We start from the raw sequence: 20,958 nt of genomic DNA on the forward strand, positions 1-20,958 counted from the left end.
GCTGACAGGGTGGAGGTGGAGACCAGACAGGCAGACACAAAACTGGGAGAAATCCAGAAGTTCCTCTCTTTTCTTTCTTTCTTTCTTTCTCTCTCTCTCTGTATCACTCTCTCTCTCTCTGTCTGTCAATAACCAAATCTCTCTCTTTCTCAGTCTCTCTCTCAGCAAACACATTTAGGTACCTGTGCACATCTAATCCATGAGGTCTGAAGATCAGTGATTCTCTATTAGTCCTCTAAACCATACTAAACCATCTGGTGTCTGAATGATGATGTAGTGATCATCAAACCAATGAAATGCAATCATGTGTGTAAATGTGTAGTTTCAGCTCTGTAAAATCTGAGCAGCTAATGTTGAATATATAACTCCATTTAGTCTATGCTGTACGGAGCCCGGGAGAACTCACTTTAAGTGATATTTTTTCTGGTCGTGATAATTTGTGAGCACGTTTTCCTTTAATTAAGCCCTCGAATTAATAAAACGTGAGCACGTTTTCCTTTCATTGAGCCCTCGAATTAATACAACGTGACCCCGTTGTAGGCCTAAATTGAGCTCTCGAAATATGTATTTCGTGCTCACATTTAGTAATTCCCGACATTTTCTCACTGCTCGCTGTGCTGTGGTGGCAACTTCATGTTACCTTGACATGGACTAGGCCTACAGCTGTCTGTAACAGTTCATATTGGTAATGTGATGATAACCGTAAGCAGCTAATTAAAGACTTTAGGTGGTCATGTTTTATAGCGGACTTCTACTCTTTGTAGCAGGGGCACTGTGATGTCAACCGCCAGCTATGGAGACCCATAATGAGGAAATTCTACTACAAAGGCTACTCGCGGGCTCTGTTGTAGCCTAATGACCGGTTTTCACTATCTCCTGGATTGTTGACTTAACTGTGAGGTCTAGAAGTCAATCAAAGCACATCACAGCGACAAGCTCCCAAACAATTACAACACGTAGACCTACTGTTGGTACAAATAGGCTATTGCGTATTAGTAGTATCGCCTAATACCCACCCAATACAATAAGGTTCCCTCTAGCGCCCGATGGGCCTCACCATATAACCCACGCGCACACCAATGATGCACACAACGAGGTAAGCTTTGATACGGACTATGAAACGGGAGACATAAACAGTGTCGTTCACGATGCTCAGCTTCTCAGGCTATGTAGCCCAGCTCACACCGTTCGCGATAAACACCACAGCTCTGCATACACTTGGACCTCAACAAACACTCAAAACTTCGCCAAACATTCAGCTGGACGATGTTGGCAAGGGGCCTGTACAAACACACACAATCATCTGCTCTCCCACCTACAGCCTACCTAACGGGGCTATAACCAGGTGCACTGCAATCAATGAGATTCCCTCTACGTCACTACAAGCGACACACCTCCCGACTTCATTCCCGGGGATACCCCTTGACACCACACTATGTTTTTGTGCACACAATTGAATTTCTTCGAGCCCACGTTTTAATTATTCGTGGGTGCGTTTTAGTAGATCGAGATCTCGAATATACTATAACGTGCTCATGTTTACATGTGTCAAGACAATATTGAGTGCACGTTTTACAAATTGTGGCCACGTTTAAGTAGATCGTGCACACAATGTTCTATAACCATGTTCACAAATTGTGCTCTCGTTTTAATAAATCGTGCCCTCGTTTTAGTAAATCGTGCGCTCGTTTTAGTAAATAGTGCACTCGTTTAATAAATTGTGCCCTCGTTTTACTATGCTTAAAATTTAGTAAAATGAGCTCACACTATAGTAAAATGAGAGCACAATATAGTAAATTGTGCACACGATTTAGTAAACCAAGCGCACAATTTAGTAAAACGAGCGTACGATTTAGTAAAACGAGTGCACAATATAGTTAAACGAGGGCACAATTTAGTTAAACAAGAGCACAATTTAGTAAAACGAGCGCACAATGTAGTAAAACGAGCGCACATTCTCTCAACATGCAAAACATTTTGCGATGACCCCTCTAGGGCTCCGTAATGCTGGCTTGAAAGTTGAACATTAATAAATCTACAGCTCATAACATTCTCCAAATCTGTCATGATCTGTTCTCTCCAAATGTACAGACTTGCCACCTATTACGTCTGTCTCACGACTGCTAGTAACTGTTATTAATGTTCCACTTGCACCTTCGACCTCCTTTAATCTCTTAAAGTTCTTTAATCTGATATCTAAAACTCGTTTGAATGCTCCTTTTCACCATATAAATGATGACCACACTTCAGTATAATGTCCACGATCTGCGCATCTATCAGCATTCTTATTGCACCGCAATTAAGGTTTTGCTGTTTGCATAATGATTCCTGTAAAATCAAATAAAAAAGCCTGACCCCATGTACATACACAAACACAAACACGCACAAACAGATTCCAGATATGTATACAAGAGTTCGCACTTCTGAGCCACTGAAAGTAAACTCAATGTGAAAATAATTTTCAAAACATGCATTGTAAATAAGATTAAACTAAATGTTTATGCAAATGTAATTAGCAAAGTAATACTTTCAACATCAACATCACTTGATTGAGAACATCTGCTTCACAACATCTGCGCCGCAACCACATGCAACATCCCTGCATGCCACAACATTGGGACCAGTGGCTGACGGTGTTGAGGAGTGAATTATTTTCCTGGTTCCTTCTAGAATTCTACACAAACGATCTATAGTTTCAGTGTTCTTTATACAGTCTATGGGGAAAATCTATGAGGGTATTGTCGCATCATAGTGCGGAACTCTCGGTTTGCGAACATTCTAATCACATATTTGTGACCGTATTCCTCTACAGGTTAAATCCATCTTCTGAAGATATATCATCATCTTCAGCGGCAGCGCATCACATTGACCAAGCCCCCTGCATTCCTTATCTCCACATAAACATACAGTCACATGTAAACATGTGGTGTTGTGTTTAGACCATCCTTTGATCAAAATATTTACAGCACGTCTGATAGCAGGGGTGGCAGCCCATTGGCTACGCACAGATGTTTAAGAACATGCAGCAACCGGCCCAGTGGTTTCAAACCAAAGGGGAGAAGCATTAGAGAAAACAGAATGTACACTTAATTTGTTAGTTAAAAGCAATGTATAATGGCCTAATGTATTACAAACACATTACCAAAAACCCTGTGATCGTTCTGCCAAGTCCACTTTTAGTCTCATCCCAAACTAATTTTTGTAATTTGTTTGACGACGGTTAAGTACTTTTTTGAGGAAAAAATCTTTAAAAGAAATGTGTATCTATCAGAGCAGAGAATAGATGTACAAAATTACACATGTATAATAAATGCTTGAGGAACATCTCCTTGATCTGAGGTGATTGAAATAAACACTGAGAGCGGATTTGCTAGCTAATGTTTGGGTTTCATACCAAGGGTAAATGAATCACGCAGCCTGGCCCATTACTCCACTTAAAGAATCAAAATCCTTGGGGTTCTCTGAACAAGCTTGACAAACTCACTAATAGGCCTTTTCCACCAACAAAGAACTTGCTTCGTTCTGGTTCACGCTCCAGATGTTGAACCGTTCATTGCATTTCAACCAGAAATAAATTGGTTTTGAAAAGTTGGTTCGAAACTAGAACAAAAAAAAAATGCTTTTTTCCTGTATACTGGAATAGCCTTGTCATTCTACAGTCCAGTTATGCACGCAGAACCTGCAGCTGATGATGCATCCTTGGTTCCACTCAAAATTGTTAGAAGTGCAGGCTGGCTCACTAGATACCAGATCAAGAACCAGTTCACTGTTGATCGAAAAATGCCTCAGTGAACTGGCGCATCTTCACTGGACTTACAACACTGGTAGCATCTCAGACCTCACATTCAAGGACAAAACCCATGACCCGAAGGCCTTTTTTTTCCCTAACATCTACCAGTAATTTGCATGTATACTGTATATTAATATGTTGGTATTTGTATGTCATTTGTCATTTCATCTTTGTTGCTGAAGTTATTTCAGTGTTGCCCAAGTGTTCCCCTGGCATGTCTTCTCTGCATCTTTGTGCCTTTGTGAGGACGTGCTGATGAGGAAGATGACAGATTCACCATAAAATGCCACTTATTTCACATTTGATATTTCATCGCTCCACTGAACTGCTGAGCCACATTAGTTTGACTGTCAGAGATCAAAGACCAAACTTCCTGTTCAGTCAGATGAAGATCTGTGCTGGCAGTGTGAGAAACTGTGTCGGCCCGGTGTACACTATGCTTCTGGATGACCAGGTACGGTGGAGCAGAGAGATGACTGACTCAAGGCAACAGGACTGAGAAACACTTATCAAAACAAAGCTGAAAGCCACATTTGTGTGAATATGAGACCGGTTTTTTGAGTGAAATGGATAAAATATGAAACAAAAAATCCCAATACAGTCACTCATACAGAGAGGCTAAAACGGTAAACTATCCTTGAGAGGATAATACAACAGAACAAAAGATCAGATCTCTTTTCCTGTGTTCATAGCAAGAGGCAGTTAGGCCTTAAAACACATGAATTCTATGAGCTCCTTGCATGGTCAGCCAAGCAGTCTGGGAAGTAACGTACCCTTCACTCAGTTACGACCCAAAACAAGCTACTGTCAAAAGTCCACAGAGGGCGCTGCACCTCCCAGGATTATTGAGACTCACTTCAGTCAGGTGAAAGGTTTTGGTCATTCTAATATCATAATTTGTGCTTTTTTGAATTGACAGGTTCTGATAGAAGGGTTCATGTGACTAGAAAGCAGCTAAATAGATTTTTATGTCATGGTTATACCCTCTCCTCAGCACAGAGTGGAGTATCTGGGTCCATATCTACATATCTACATAGATAGTATCTACACAATAAGCAATATAAGTTACTATGCACTACAAATACTATGTGACGTTGACGATTTTTTAATACAGGGCACATGGTGTTTCCTGTGTGTGTCTAATTCTGACATTCTTTGCATGTCTGGTTTGTTTTTCTACTGCACAGTAGCCGTCATGATGTGTCTGATGAGAGACAATGATAATTCCCCCAGAGACAGGTAAAATACTCTCAAGCATTTCCGCACAAAGGTGAATTATTTCGACATGAACTCAGTCCTAGTAGCCGTCATGATGTGTCTGATGAGAGACAATGATAATTTCCCCAGAGACGGGTAAAATACTCTCAAGCATTTCCGCACAAAGGTGAATTATTTGGACATGAACTCAATCCTTTTTAATCCTCGTCATAAAACAGACTAAGTATCAACCGAGCATTGCTGGAAGGATCCGCAATGACAACTTAAACCATTCTGTGCACAGTGGCAGAATAAACTTATTACACATGTTAATGTTTGCCGTGTGGAGTTGGTCCAATCTCATTCCTTCCCTTTGAAATGGCTTTGATGCTGAATTCCACATATCTTTTGCCTTACAAAAATGTTCTTACCTCCATAATAAAAAAATACTTAAAATCACGACAAAACAGAATGTCCTTATGTGGTGTTAAATTTGTTCATAAAACTGTTTCAAGTTGAGAAATAATAATTAAAAACATTTCCATCCTCACCGTTTCAAATGGGTTGTACTGGGAATATCTTAAGTACCTTTCATTTCACCTGTGGTGAACAGAAAAGTCTCAAGGCAATAATTTAAGCATAATTGGTTCAATATGAATATACATGTGAAAATTAACTCAAGGACACCTTCTGCATGATTTCCTAGTTAAAGAGGCATTAGTATGGATTTTATGCCAAGAACTAAAGAGATAACTAGCTGATAGGCTTGCCTTGCTTGCTCCAATAGCTCTGACATTGATAAAAGTTAGCTTGATTGTGTTTATTGTAGGTCATACAGAGAGGTGCACAACATAGCACTTCCAATAAAGTGTCAAAATATTGTACCTGGGGGGTTTCAGGTGCACCAGGTAGCTCTCTGGACCTCCATCTGTGTCGAAAGCAGACACCCCGAGTGTGGTTCTATTCTGGTGTGAATCCAGGCTCTCTCCACTTTAGATATAAACACCCGGCTTTATACTCTCTCCTCCAGTCTCCCCTCACAGAGTCCTGCTACACCTCAGCAGATCTTCGCACTGATATAGAGCCGTCAAGTCAGGGCAGAGCTCTGGAGTCCTCACTTGTGGTGCTCCATGAGAGGGGCAAATGGGTTTCAGAGGATGGTTGTCTCTGTGGATGTCAAAAACAGGCCAAGCCAGAGTCAGTGTAACATTTCCACTCCTTTTCAACCTTTTGTATTGAAAACAGCACTTTCTGGTAATCCTAATATGATATGGTCATAGTGGTTACATTATCAGTTTGGTCAATTGCTGTAGGTAGCATTTATTATGTTTTTTGTAATGTGGTGGAAACGGCACATTCATTGTTCTCCTTTACTGGGTAAGGGCTTTGTATCTGCTTTGTCACCGCCACGTTCAGCATTTTCTCTAAGATTTCCATCAGTAGAGTTCCCTGAATATGCATTACAAATAATATTTCCAACGCAAAATGGGTTAAGGGTGGAAAGAAACAGCATCAAAGATGGGTCTAAATTCTAAACATGGGCTTGGGTGGCATATGCCCTGTAACAGAGGGAAATTATGTTAACAATCACTTTCCACTTTCCAAACACCATGCTCCCTTACCGAGTGACATCACGCCGTGCATTCATTTGATGAAAATTACACACAGGCATTTGATAATCATATAACACTAATATTGAAAATGCCGCACACGATACAGATTACAGCCCTGCGCTGCTCAGTGCAAAAGCAGATGTTGTATTTGGAGCCGAGTTTGCATAATTTGCACACACTTCATGTTTATCATCGCAGTTGCTCTTGTGCTTTTAAAGGGAGAGAGGTACGTCATTAAAAACCCAAAGGCTAAGTTGGAGCATTTCGAATGCGATTTCAGAAATATGCATTGCTGATTTACGGTTCAGAATGCACTGGTTATAATTGGATAAACAGGCCATAGCGTGCAGCCTGTGGTCAGCCCACATTAAAGAGACGACTTAAATACTGTAACGTTGGCCCAATGCAACATGAGATATTTTCTCAAATATGTTAAGTGAAACAATGTAAAATTGTTGAGTGTGTTGGCTTTGACGAGCGAAACTGTATGTTTGTGTTAGAATGATTGTTTGTATTTGTTGGATAAGTATGTGTGTGTGCGTGTGTGTGTGTGTGTGTGTGTGTGTGTGTGTGTGTGTGTCCAACAGAATGCTTGTACCGGTATGTTAAGCGTGGACACCAAGACTGACAGCTATTCTCTCATGACATGCATCACATAAAGGATAAAAGGGCACCCTTTGCATTCCTATATGGCGAGTTTGTGTGCAGGGAAAAGAGTAGCTAAAACAATTCATTACTGCAGAAACTGACCAGCAGCAACTAACTATGAAGGGAAAAATAACAGGAACAGACTTTGTTGGACCATAGTTTAACTAAGTTCCATCACTTAGTTTTCTATCTTCCAAGTGTTCTGGGCCTGAATCACTCAAAGGATCTGGATTTCTACAATTGGATTGTTCAAGAACCCACAGTCCCTTACCTGAAGTCTGCATCAAAAGAAAATAAGTGCTTGTTTGTCTGTCTGATGGTTAGAAGTGTGAATGAGCAGTTATTGCTGTGGTGTTCACTCTGATAAAAAAATTACACTTCCTTTGCATGTGATACAATTAACTGAGCCAATACCCACTTCCTCTGCAAACAATACGACACTATGCTTCACCATCATAAAGCCACTGCATTTTCAACAACACCAACGTCCAAATATGTCAGCAATGCATAAGCCATTAGCGCGACAAGGAATAATGCAGAAAGTGACAGTTTGCTACACCACATGCCACTGCTAAAACTCAACGTAAAAGGTCAAGACATCTTGCTATGAGAAGTGCAGTGTCCTGCAGCATCTTAGGTAAGAGAGACATCTATTGCACTAATGCCAATGTGGTGAGACTGTGGATGTTCTGTTTACCCCACCGAGATGGAAGAGATGAGCCTGGGCTTGAGCTCCAAGTCCAAAGGCTCAATTTCAACGACCTGTCGCCTAATAAAAGTGTGTGACATGACATCTCGTTTTTTCGTACCCCCACCCCTAACCTTCCATCTAAATGTCGCTCTATAAAAGCCGCAGACAAGAGCACTCAGGTCAACAAAAAGAGAAATCTCAGCCCTGAAAATGTCAAGCTTTAAAATAAAAAAAGCCACATTAAAAAATAAAAAGAAATAGCCCATCACCTCTCCAGGAAGGCTGAGCCTAAACCATGCCTTTCTCAGCCTTATGTTGGATTTCAGAGAAACTTGAGACAAAACAATATTGTTACTTCAACATGCAGGAATTCGCGGGCAGCCATTCAAATTGGCGAAGAAACAAAAAAACACCCTCCAGAGGATAAGCGAGGCCACTGGAGACTCAGTCGAGGCAGATGAGGCCACAAACAAACACTCCACGCGCTTCTCGGTCGTCACACTCTTTTAAACATTTGAAGAGCACGGGGAGGCCAGGGTGTTGAGGGTGTTGAGGGGGGCAAAGGTGGAAGGCCGTGTGTGGGGGGAGACACAGAAGTGACAGTCACATTCCAAAAGTCCCCCATTTCACACGCTGACAATTCACATTGTTTATATTTAGCTCTCGTGGCTTGCTTTATCTTTTGCATGACTCACAGGCTTCAGCGCCTATTTCCTCTAATACATGGGCATTTGGATCCTTAGCTGTAAAAGGCAGTTCCTTAAAGCAGTCTGCCACAAAGTTTACTGTATGTAACAGATATAACATATTGCACACTAACAGCTCTCTGGCGCTCATAAAGAGAAAGAGGAAGTTACTGACCTTGGGCAATCTTGCATGTGTATCATTATGAAATAAGTCACCTTGCTGTGGTCACCGTTCAATGCATATGAGAACCATCTGTACAGTCAAGATGCACTGCACGCATTTGGGAATTCATTGAACGAGCCCTGGTGAGTTAGATTCTTGCCTGTGTAGCCAAAGGAGCAATGGAATGGTGACCTGTACCTAGGACCAGACTGATATGGTTCAGGTTCAGTCCTCTGCTGCAGAGTTTACACAGTCAAATTGGCTATGATGATGTGTCATCTTGGCGTACAATTGCCACATCAAAGGGAAAGCTCATTTCATCATGATACTTCTGTCATTACTTATCTGTGCCAATAAAACTATGTATAAATTGAATGCCGGGACAGGTTAGGAAGTAGAGTGTCTCTTATTATTGTGTCATTCTATGTTTATGGAGCAAGTGATGTAATAGAATATTACTCTGAGAAACACACCTTGTAACAGACTAATTTTTATTTAGTAGAGAACTATTTATTTTCAGAAATACTATAAGTTTGGAGTATGGATGGGTTGTTCAAGACTGTGATCTAGTAGAGAAAAAAGGAAAGCGTGTAGTGTTGTATGGGACATGCAATGGACAGAATGAGCAGTAAAAGTTTGGTCAAAGATACCATATAAATGGGCAAAGCAAGGCCGTGGTTTATTAGTGACGCATTTGGTGAAAGCTGACCAATGATATGCGTTTTGAGTTTGTAACTTCACAGTCAAGGGTCTGTGAAGACAAAGGTAACCATTTAGAAAAATTAGAATGTATGAAAATATGTGAAATTAGACTTCAACATCATGGAAATTTGCTCTCAAACTGTGTGGACAGGACTGCGCTGAAGCCATGCCTTGCACCATGTCCAAACTGCGTGTAATAGGAGCAAGTGTTAGCGACAAAGTCAGTTTGATTACTTTGATTTCGATTGGAATGTCCAAACTGGATACAACCTATGACAGTTCTGTGCAGTGCGATGTGACCTGACGTATAAGCCCCCCCCAGGCCATATATCAAGAATAGGTCGCATATGCACTAAAAGCTTACACATGTACTACTTTTTCATGCATATGTACATGAAATGCTTGCGCACACACTACTTTTTCTTGCACATGCACATGAAAAACTTGCACATAAACCAATTTTGTCTTGCACATCCCTGTGAAAAGCTCACACACATAGGCTACTACTTTTACTTTGCACACACCACTTTTGTCTTGCAAATCCATGTAAAATGCGCGCGCACCCACACACCAACAAGCTTGGTTATCAAAAACGTCTGCCACCAGCACGTTGCTTAATGCTAACTAACTATCAGAAAGTAACCTATTTCCGCCCGGTGGATCATCAAACGTCATGTCAAACACCTTATTGACCATCTACCAGCACGTTCATTGCTTTGACAATTTTGTTTGAGGTTTTGTTTTTGGTGCATTTTGTCTGTCTGTCTGTTGTCTTTAAACATCATTTTCTACTAGCTTAGATTTTAGTTTCACATTATGTTGCAAGCAATGCTTAACATGACCAACATACATGTAGGGCTACAAATTGTGGTTAACTAGTGTAGCGTATTGCGAGTTGTTGTGAACCATAGAAACTTTTAGGAATCGTAGCCTATAGCCAAATTGAAATAAATACGAATTTATGATAAGCCTGCCAGTTCGATCTACAGCTGGATAAGCAGGTCCCCCGAGCAGTCTGCATTGCCAGACACTGCGGCTTCCCTGTCCGCTGGTGTTTTGCCCAAAGATCCAGGTGGCCCACTACAAACAGTCCACCAGCCTTCATGCCAGTTCAGCTCAAAACACTTTTAATTTGTTAGCCTACTTTATAAACTTCTCTTCATTAGTGGCAACATTACAGCATTCAGGCTATGTTAATCTCAAACCTAATATTCAAACTGCAGTCCGAGGGATACATTTGTCCAGAAAACTTTGTTAAACTTAATCACATATTTGGAGATGATCTGAAGTGGACTCATAGGAATGCTTTCATAACTTAATGATTTAAAAAAGAGAAAATGTGATAAGCCTACAGGCCAGGCTATGGCATTTCTCATATCTCGCAGATAATTGGTTAAAGTCCTGTTTTAGTTTTCTGCAAAGTGAAATATAGACTATAGCCTAGTCTACATTAGTATTACACATAATAGTTTTAAGCAACAATAGCAATAGCTTATCACTAATAACGACACAAATAAGCTAATGAATGTTCATTTAATGAAGTTTCAACATTGAAGTGTTCCTACATGTATTAATGTTCCAACAAGCCTATGTATCCATCAAGTTTCAACAGAATAAGTACATGGCACCAATTCTGGGCACATGTTGGATAAGTGTAAGTTCATGTAGCTATATGTAGGCTGTTTATAAAAAGGCAATTATTCTGATACATGTCAGTAAGGCGGATGGGTATGACATTTGGTTTGTCGATCGGTTGGTTGATCAAGTGGATGGTCGAAAGGTTTTTGGATGGTCGAAAGGGCCCTTTCCATTAGACTCATAAATCATTGTACGCCCACCCGTACAACATGTACAAATGAGTTGCTAGCGCGAACGCTGGGGATTGTAGTCTTTTTGGGAAGAACATGGATGCCATCAGGGCAGCAGCTGTCTCGTTGGTGCTGGACATTGGTCTAGAACACGTCCCTCACTCTCCCTTACTGGGTATGGTCAATGTGAATTAATAATAAAAACTTTTTTAGTAACTCAATTTTGCCTATTTCAATTTCAACAAGTGCTGTCGAGTTTCTCTCGAGCCACGAGGGGCATTAGCAGGAGGCTAGTCATTGTTATTGTTTTGTGCTACATGTGGAAAAACTGGAAAACAAATCGTTACATTGTATTGCACACACAGCAAGACCGTGCAATGCATGAATTGGTGACCGGATTGAAGCAGCAATGTAATCTAGAGCATTGCATCGACATAAAATGACCAACACAGTACAAATGCAAAGAAAATACATGTCATCTCATCTCAACAATGGGCGCAGCCATGCTTGTCGTACGGCAACCTCGGGGCACCCTCAAGAACTCCGAGGTAAAGGGGGCGTTCCTGCGTGAAATGCCGTAAGAAAGCTGGGTAATTTACACTTTCAAACTCGGGCGGGGGATTTACGAGACAAAAGGAAAGCTCCTTAACTTCTTCAACTTGAACACTGTGTCGTCCACACGTGGTAGGCTGTAACGTGGTATTGTAAGAAAGACGGGCCGACGCTAAGTCACGTACAGTTAGGACATTCCAATTGAAAACAATGTAATTAAACTGATTTTATCGCTAACACTCGCTTGCATCGCGTGTAGTTAGGATATGGTGTTAGCTTTGTGAAAGGACTGTTGTTCTTACTCCGAATGCTGTGTAACTGAGCTAAAAGCCATCCCAGTCATATGTTACAATGTAATTGCACTCTGAACATCTGTCAGATCACTAATTTTTAATTCTGTTGCAATGTGACATGACAACGAATTGAGGCAAATTGATATTAAGCATAATAGCTAGCCCTACATCCAAAAAACTGGAACTAGTCTAGCCTACTTCATGTGCAAATATCTGAAAATTAAATGATGTTCTGAGGAGTACATCACAATAGGAAATTTAACTAAGCAGTGGTAAATAAATGTAAAAAAAGTTATTTAGTCAGTCGTCCACTATATAACTGCTGTTGCATTGAGCATATCAGAGGAAATAAGTATACTGTTCATGAGGCAGCAACTGAATGGGTGTGACACAGGAAGTTAGGTGGTAAGGTTTGATGAAATACCTATGTCTCTATGTATTAACCCAATCAGCGCTTACATGACCCATAGAGGGCTAAACTAGGTGTGAAGTTATGATCAAATCTGGGTTCACAAAAGCCATTTATCTCATAATTCCTGTCAATGATTAATTCTACATGCTGCAACATTTTGTAAGTAAATATTAAATATTAAATGTGCCTTTGATAGGGTAGCTGAGGATTTTCTATGAAGGGCTGTCTGTATTATTGTTCTGACAAGGCTTTGCCCATAATAGTAAATACACTAAATCTCCACCAATGAAAATAACTTCTGGCTTAGTTTGCATTGTATGAAATGGTCAAATTTATTAATAGAAACAAAGGTTTGTTAGGATATTATATCCCCTTGATAATTGAATCCAAATGTTTTGAAATAGTTAGTTTATCCAGTACAAATGACCGCTAGCGATATTACAGTTGACTTGACTCAGTGTATGTAAATAAACAAGGGATCATTGTAAACCCTGAACTTGTACTCCGTAAATCTGATGGTGGAGTCTGACATCAGCACACATTTGCTGATCATGAAACAATTTAGGAAAACAAATGGACGAAATTAGTGTCTTAACATAAACATTTTGCTCATATAAAACCATAGAATTGGCCTTACATTATAATGTGTGCATACCAGCCAGAACCTCAGATTGGCTCTCAAAACACAAAACACAAGAATATGTCCAAACATAAACCCTAGTGTGTGTGTAGAGAGACAGAGATAGACAGAAAGAGAGAAGCCTGGACCATGCCTGATCTGTTCTTTCACTCTCCTAAAATACTTGGAGCTGGAGCAGCTGCTTTTGATAAGTGGTAACTGGTTTCACTTGCTTTAATTTAATTCACTGCTGAGTAGTCTTGTTTCATAATATAGCTCAGAACATGATAATTGCTCAGCTCTTAACGTTCAATTTCCTGTCTCAAAATGAGCTGTAGTCCTGTATAGCCTACAAGAACTGTATGTGTTGACACTTTCGTCTACACATATGATAGGCTAAGATCCCTTTTTATCTACTTATTCACAATGACCAGGTAAGTTACTCAATAACGAATAGCTGCTGAAATGTAGGATATTGCATCCACTCTTTTCCTGTCAATGCATCCACTGTAGGCTACTGCAAATGTTTCAAAAGTAGGCTACAAACTAAACTCTTTAACTCACAATAAGGCTTAATTAATGTGCTAGCTTGTCCTCTAGTGTGTGTGTCATTAATCACTCTCAACATTGAAACATTTTACTTTAATTACATCTTAAGGTATGTTAGGTAAAATGATTGATTGCACAAAAGCACTTGCTTACCTGTCACTCAAACCGTTTTGCATGGGTAAGCTACCAGGCCTGTTTGTTTGAAGCATGCTGTACCAAACCATAATCGACCATTAAGGTCGCTGTCACACACAGACATGCAGTCTACAATAAAGCTGGACGTCTATAGAAGCACTCTTTACCTGATTAAAAAAATAACAAGTGCTTTTGATAGTCTCCTCTGTTTCTATTAACTTTGATATAGCCTATACTAGTCGCTAGCAAGCATCTTAGGCAATAATTCACAGCCCGCCCGCCCGCCACACTCCACATTTCACTTGGCAAAACATCTGGTGAAGCTTCCTCTGAATAACTTATTTGAACAGAATTAAGCAACGGTATGCTTTTGTCGCTATCTTTGGAGGTTTGCCAAAAGCTTTATACGTTTTTATTTACCACACAAGACTGTGAGATGAGGTTACCTTCACTGAGTTACGAGAATGAGGTCTCTTTCGCGTCAGGTAGGCTGCTACGAGTGACAACCATGACTGAAGCAACAGAACAAACGCCAGTTATCATCCAAGTGTCCTAAAGGTCTAGGCGCAAATAAATACCTGAATGAGTCGTCTGTGTACATACTCTGTTTTAAAAGACCGATATTCCAGGGCTCGAGGGGCGGCAAAGTGTGTGTCTGCAATTCTGTGAGTTTGTACTAACTTTCGCTGCTGCCTGCAGCAAGAGCCATTGCTGCCTGTCAGACGAAACGCATCATTCACGGAAATAGCCGAATGCAGCCGACAGAGCACTCGGCTTGAAAACAGTCCAGTAGCCTACACCAGTGGATTTCAACCGGTGTGTTTGTGGAATTTTTTAGGAACCCAATGCATTTATACAGACTCATGAAATGGGCTAGAGGGGTATTTTAAATACATAAATGACACATCTTCTTGATTAAAAAGCTCAATCAACATCATGTGAGCATATGCCTATCACTGGTCTCATCTCATGAACGATAGAGAAACATGTGGGCATGACTGTATGAATTAACATGCCTGTTATTGCCTAGATAACATAGGCTACTTTACAATCAATAACCATAAGCTGGTGTGCCTTAGCGTTTTGGTTTGATCTTTGGTGTTAGCCCCAAAAAGTTTGAGAACCTCTGGCCTACACAGCTGCACATTTATCCGTTGAGTGGGTATGTCAAATATTCTTTCATAGTAGAGGATGTGTTCAAATAGGCCTAAAGTGTTCATGCCATGGACATAGCCAAATACATCGATAGCTTGAAGAACCGATTCAGAATGATGCCCTTCTTGTAGGCCTATGGTCCAGTCAAGCCCTACATAATACCTTACTTTACTTATTGTGACTAGACTGTGACTTCTCTAAACAGTTTTGATATGCAATAAAAGAAAAGTGTAGATTTGACCTAAGACCACACATTAGAGTCTTTCTAAGTGTCTGTTGATTGTTGAGTGGCAAATTGCCTGTCATGGCCTACATGTGACTACACCTAGGCTATAGGAAACATTAACATCACTGTGTGTGTTCCATGTGTACCTGTCATTTATAGTTTAGCCTATGCAATGTAACCTTTATGTTTTGTTGGCATAAAGTGTACACTGTAGAAGTGCTATATGGTTTATTATCTTCCATAAAGAGACGACGAGTCGTGTCTCTGTTATGTAGGCTAAATCATTTCTCTTTGTCCAGAGAATATGGCCTTGCAGTCTATTTCAAAGAAGATATGAAAACATCTCATGAGAGAGCCCTACCCTGGTCTGCAGCGTAACAATGTACGAATGTACTTTGTCTTGATGTCTGCCCTTCTGGAGACCCATAGGTATTTGATTTCTGTCAATTCTTCAAAAACGAACAACTATCATAAATATTTTAATGTCTTTTTCCATACGGGTCCGTTTACAGTTATTTTTCTAAGGATATTTTGAGCTTCAGCTTGAATGCATTTATCCCAGATAGTAGGTGGTAATCTTTCAAATGGCAGCTGTTATATGAAACAGGCACTTTTCTTCCATATGTTATGTTGGTGTTTCATATTTGGGTAAAATTAAGTGAACCTCATGTTTTTAAGTAAAACACATGAAGAATGAATCTATGTCTAAGGCTGGCAACTACACCATCATTCTTTCTATCCCCAAAGCAGACAGTTTGCTTCATTGTTATTTGTTCTCTTAATTTTAGTGTGAAATTATGAGTTTGTCACTTAGAGTGCACATGTATGGATAAGTAACAGTTATGACCTATAGTGTAAAAATCTACCTTTTCCTTCCGATCTAAAAGAGATTCTGTTCTCAAGTAAACATACATAATTATAGTATTTCTGAACTGCAGTCCACAACTCCTCTATAGCTTTGCTATTCTGAATTAGGTCATTCAAACTTTTGGTATTGGTGATTGCATCAGACTGTCAGACAGAAAACACTTGACAGGTATTGAACTGAAAAACACGGCCTGGTGACATCATCACATACCTCAAATGAGTCAGAGCTCTTAGGCCAGAAAATAAGTCAGGAATAACATGCTAAGGGTGACCTTATCCTTCTGTAATTTACCACAGTTCAGGTCGTTTTTTTTTTCTTCTAAAAATAAGAACTGAGACGGCTCAAAATAGACGCACTATTTCTGTTCAGTGTTTCTGTTGGACGCATCTCATGCACTCTCTTTTGGTGAGCATGCGAGTTGAGGCGGATGTTTTGTTTTTCATTCTTTCCTTTAAACAATAAGGCAAATGCGCGTCTCTGCATTCCCAGAAGTCCTTACAAGAAAGCTGCGCATATCCGCAAAACTGGCGGCCAGCCTGTCGTCACCTTCACTTTAATGTTGCTCAGGTCTTCTGCTTACACGTGTAGTCAGGGAGGTATACACAGATCAATTTCAGTTGACGGCAGGGGCCAATGTTGAGTGCTTTGACGAAGAGTTGAGATGAAGATGCTGCCATCAACCCCCCCATCTCACAGCAATCAGAAGCCATTCTGTTTGTCTCCCCCTGGGGTTTGGTTTCTGACAGGCTCAGAGACTCCGTTCTGATGTTGCCTCTGACTTGTGCCAGTAGACTCCAGCATCGCAGGCCAAACCATGGCTGCTAACTGCAGTCCTCAAGTCAAATTAGGCTGTCGGTTGTTAACAGACTCATGCAGCGGTGCTAAAACGGATGATCCCCATGAGAGCAAGCCTCAGACCAAAGACAACATTAGCATAAGAAAACCACAGACATTCTCTAGTGCAGCTTGTAACAGATATGAGCAAATATGTACTCATCTTGTAGCCTTTGCATGTACTAAGCAGATGGAATGGTCGTTTCCTCGTGTCATTTCTGTGCATGTTTTGTCATTCTGTATAAAGCAGATCGTAAAAAACAACTTTAATCCTTTTCAATCAGCTTGGTGTTGTGAGCTTGGTAGTGATGTTGTGAGTTCCTTTCTTTGCATGAATCTACAAGCTCCTTATCCACTGACATGTCAAGAGAAAGACCCTTTCTCTTGATAGGGTAAGGGACCTTTAGATTCATGCAAAGAATACAGTGGAATTCCTGCAATTCTGCGTTGCAGAATAATCTTCCGTTGAAAACACACCTGTTACCACTCAGTGTTGCGGTGTCTGATCCTGGCCACATGCCCGTGGGAGACTTTATCAACCTCACCTCGAGCGGCGGCTCGCAGACTAGCCGGAGTGAATTAGGACGTACTGTAGGCGACCAGACAGCAAAGCCGTAAAGAGAGAAAGTAGCCCTGCGACGTCTCATTACACAAAAAGCTAGACAAACATTGGGTCGCTCTTCATCCACTGGTGAGAAATGTTTTTCTTCCATGACACACCACTTTTCTAGGCACTATTTTTTTAACTGTATAGTCTCAAAGGGACACTAAACTGCATCTCAAAGGTGTATACAGACACATTTTTGACATTCACAGCCTGAATGTCATACTGCTTTTTTTACCCTTTCTTGGAACACATTTCAATGTATACAGAGTATAAGCATTAACACATGCCTCAGTGTTTCATTGCATGTACAGGAAGATAGTTTAAGATTAATGAATAGAGGTATATTTTCTAAAAATATACATTAAGTCTAAAAATGTATCTACTATTAGAACACTAGCTTTGGTGAAGTAAGGTCTTCCTCCTCCAAATTGTCAGTCAGTACACTTTTTTCCCAGTTTCCATTTCTTTGGTGTGAGCTTAATAAAGATATGTGCTGCTCTCTCTCTCTCTTACTCTTTCTCTCTCTCTCTCTCTCTCTCTCTCTCCCTCTCATCCTATCTCTCTCTCTGGCCTCCTGAGTGAAACTGAAAGATTGTTTGAATTGAAATATGACCCTTCAACACCTAGCACACCTTTGCAGTGAAGTGCTGCAGGTCCCCACTGGCTTATTTAGTCTATCATATGAGAAATATTGACTTGAAACCCCATCACTCTCTTGAAAAATATTACTGGAACAGGGGCCAGCAAAAGTGCAAATGAAAGGAAAACTGTGAATGCAAAGTCAATCAAGCACATGAAAAATACTTTGAGTGACAGATAGGATTATTTTGGAAGAAGGAAGATATATTAATATGAAATCCCCTATCTCTGATGCCATGGGTTTGACTGTTCTTTGGTCTAAGCCAAAGTTTGTATAAGGTGTAGTGTAGTGTAATTATGAAGTCACAGCTGACGTCGGCAGTGACAGTCTAGGTCAAGAATGAAAAAAAGAAAAGATATTTCAACATATGACTGCACCTTCCGCACAACTTCCTTATTGTAGTGAATTAATCACATAAAACACGCCAATGACATGCCACTCCCCCTCTATTAAGTCAAAGCACAGTAGTCATATGTTTTCATGTCCAGTCCCACGCAGATGAACATAAGTCTAAATTCACAGCATGAGGATGGGGAGTAGAAGTGTAGGGAGAGGCACTGCAAGCCCCCCTTTGTTCCTTCTGCGTGACCAGCTGCCCTATGATGTAATCGTTTCGAGAAGGCACAGAGTAAGTACCCCCAAAAACACTTGAAAGAGGCAAATAATATAAAGCAGATTGAGTCCCATTAGCACGTTGTGTAGTACGAGCAGGCACACACGCCAAAAAAATTCGGGCCTTAACAAAGGTAGACGAGGTTATAGATCCATCCAGATGCACTCACAGACCGAGGGATGCGCACACACGCACACACACACACACACAAACACAATCATACCCTCACGCGCCCAGATGCATTGTGGGGGGAGAAGTGATGGTGTGTTGCGATGAGCAAGTGAGCGTGGTGCGCCTGACAAAAGCCGAGCCCCTTGCCAAGCTACATAAAAGAGAGATCTTTTGCGGGGCTCTTGAAGTGAATTTCCACCATTTGGTTCTAATTAGGCCCGGCTCCTGGGACCGGCCACGGAGATACGTTCCTTCTGAACATTTCAACTTCTATAAACAACCAATCTTCTTGTTACTACGCTGACGGATCTTAGGCACAGGACAGAGTGGCGCTGCCAAGACGTACACATTTGCCGTGCTCGCCGTTTGACTAATAAGCCTATTAAAAACGTTCATTTACATCACATCCCCAAAGCGTGCCCAAAGTCCATCGGTCTACATGGCAGAGAGACCTGGGCAGCATGTAGTGTGTCATGCCGGAGTTCCTTGTGTATCCAGAGCAATAACTAATCAGTCACGTCTTTCATTGCTCTGGGCAGAGATAGACATACAGTTTTTTCCTCAGTCCGCCCCTTCTCTATCTAGCTGTCTCTCTCTTTCACACAATCTGTCTGTCTCTCTTTCTCGCTTTCTCCTTCACTCTGCTTTTCTGTCTCTCTCTGTCATGCCTCTTTATTCCACTTTGCTTTCCCTAAATGTCTGTCTCTTAATCTAAAGCTAAACTTTAATACATTTTCTCATTCTATTCCAAGTCAGTGAGCGAAATATATTAGGGTCTTACTGGACCATGTGAACGCCCATATCTCAGTCATTTGAATTAATTATCAAAACAATGACTCTGAATCGTGAAAACTTTGCCAAAACAATCTATCAAACAACAAGGCACACTGTCCTCTTCTTATCAGGACCTTATAATAACGTAATGTTGGCAACTTAATTTTAAAAGTATACACAAATTCACAGACAACCACTTGTCTCTATCTTGTTTTTTTTTTCATACTCAGACAGTGCAGTAGATTAATTGTTCAGTTGTGCTGAACATCCCTGTTCAGTCTGTAAATCTTTTTTTTGGGGGGGAAACAGTGTCATCACCCAAAAGGAGAGGAGCAGACTTGAATAAGTACTCACTGCAAGGTCCGTTAATGGAGCTCTGATGAATTGGACGGACGTTATGGTCCTCTTTTGCGCTTCGTCAGACCCCAGCCTTCGGACGTGCTGATAGAGAGAAGTGAGTCAGCGAAGGAGTCAGGGAAACGTCTCGTCTTCCCTCCCTGCCGGCAGGCAAGAGCCCCAGTGCCATAGAGCACTCTGTCCCAGCTTTGTTAAACAAGTGGGTCATAACTGTCGGAGCTTATCTCGCCCTGGTTATTTATTGGGTGGGGTGAGGTTGGGATGTTGTCTCATTGTTATTTATTTCATTTTTATAAAGGTCCTGGCAGGTGATTAGTTCTGGAGGACTTGTGGAGATTGGTGGTGTAACCTCGAGTGAGTGAGAGTGGTTTGTTTGTCGAACGAGCTACGACTCACTATGTACATGGACACACCACAATCGGAGGTTTACTTACCAGTCAGTGCAGGTACCAAGAAAAATGGGTACACATTACTTTTTGAAAAGGATCGGTGTAATCTTATAATCACATAAAAATTCAAAATCTTTTGATCATTTTGTTTTGACAGACAGAAATGAGAAAATAATGCTTGGAGTTGAATCTTTTTGTCAGAATTGACAAATTATATACATGCTGAATTTGTGAATTACACACTTAAGTGTTACAGTATGTATGAAATCCATACTGTATACTGGCACATCCTTAGTATGAGTTAAATTGTGGGGAGCTGCAGAGTTGTATTGGGTTACCCTACTGCAGTCCATCCAGACATAAGGTCTCCAAGTCATCTGAGGACTTGGAATCCACCATCACACGACATCTTAGCAAACCAACGAACATGTAAACGAAGCGCAAGGGATGACTGCTATAAAGCGTT

The 20,958-nt window shown here is 40.8% G+C and overlaps 1 protein-coding gene across 8 annotated transcripts in view; it reads right to left on the minus strand.

Moving 5' to 3' along the window:
* myocd (myocardin) overlaps window positions 1-20,270 on the minus strand; it is a 92,669-nt gene extending 72,399 nt beyond the window's left edge. For 6 of the 8 annotated variants that reach the window (XM_042083585.1, XM_042083589.1, XM_042083588.1 and 3 more), the window contains exons 1-2: window positions 20,101-20,270; window positions 5,873-6,154 (exon numbers count right to left, since the gene is read on the minus strand). The gene's annotated coding sequence lies outside the window, so the exon portion shown is untranslated. Of the gene's footprint in view, window positions 1-5,872; window positions 6,155-14,436; window positions 14,575-20,100 lie in introns of those variants that run through there. The other 2 variants (XM_042083592.1, XM_042083581.1) reach the window with 2 other exon arrangements.
* Between the last annotated feature and the right edge of the window lie 688 nt (window positions 20,271-20,958).

The sequence above is a fragment of the Alosa sapidissima genome, chromosome 24 (genome assembly GCF_018492685.1).
Source record: "Alosa sapidissima isolate fAloSap1 chromosome 24, fAloSap1.pri, whole genome shotgun sequence".
Classification (NCBI taxonomy): Eukaryota; Metazoa; Chordata; class Actinopteri; order Clupeiformes; family Clupeidae; genus Alosa; species Alosa sapidissima.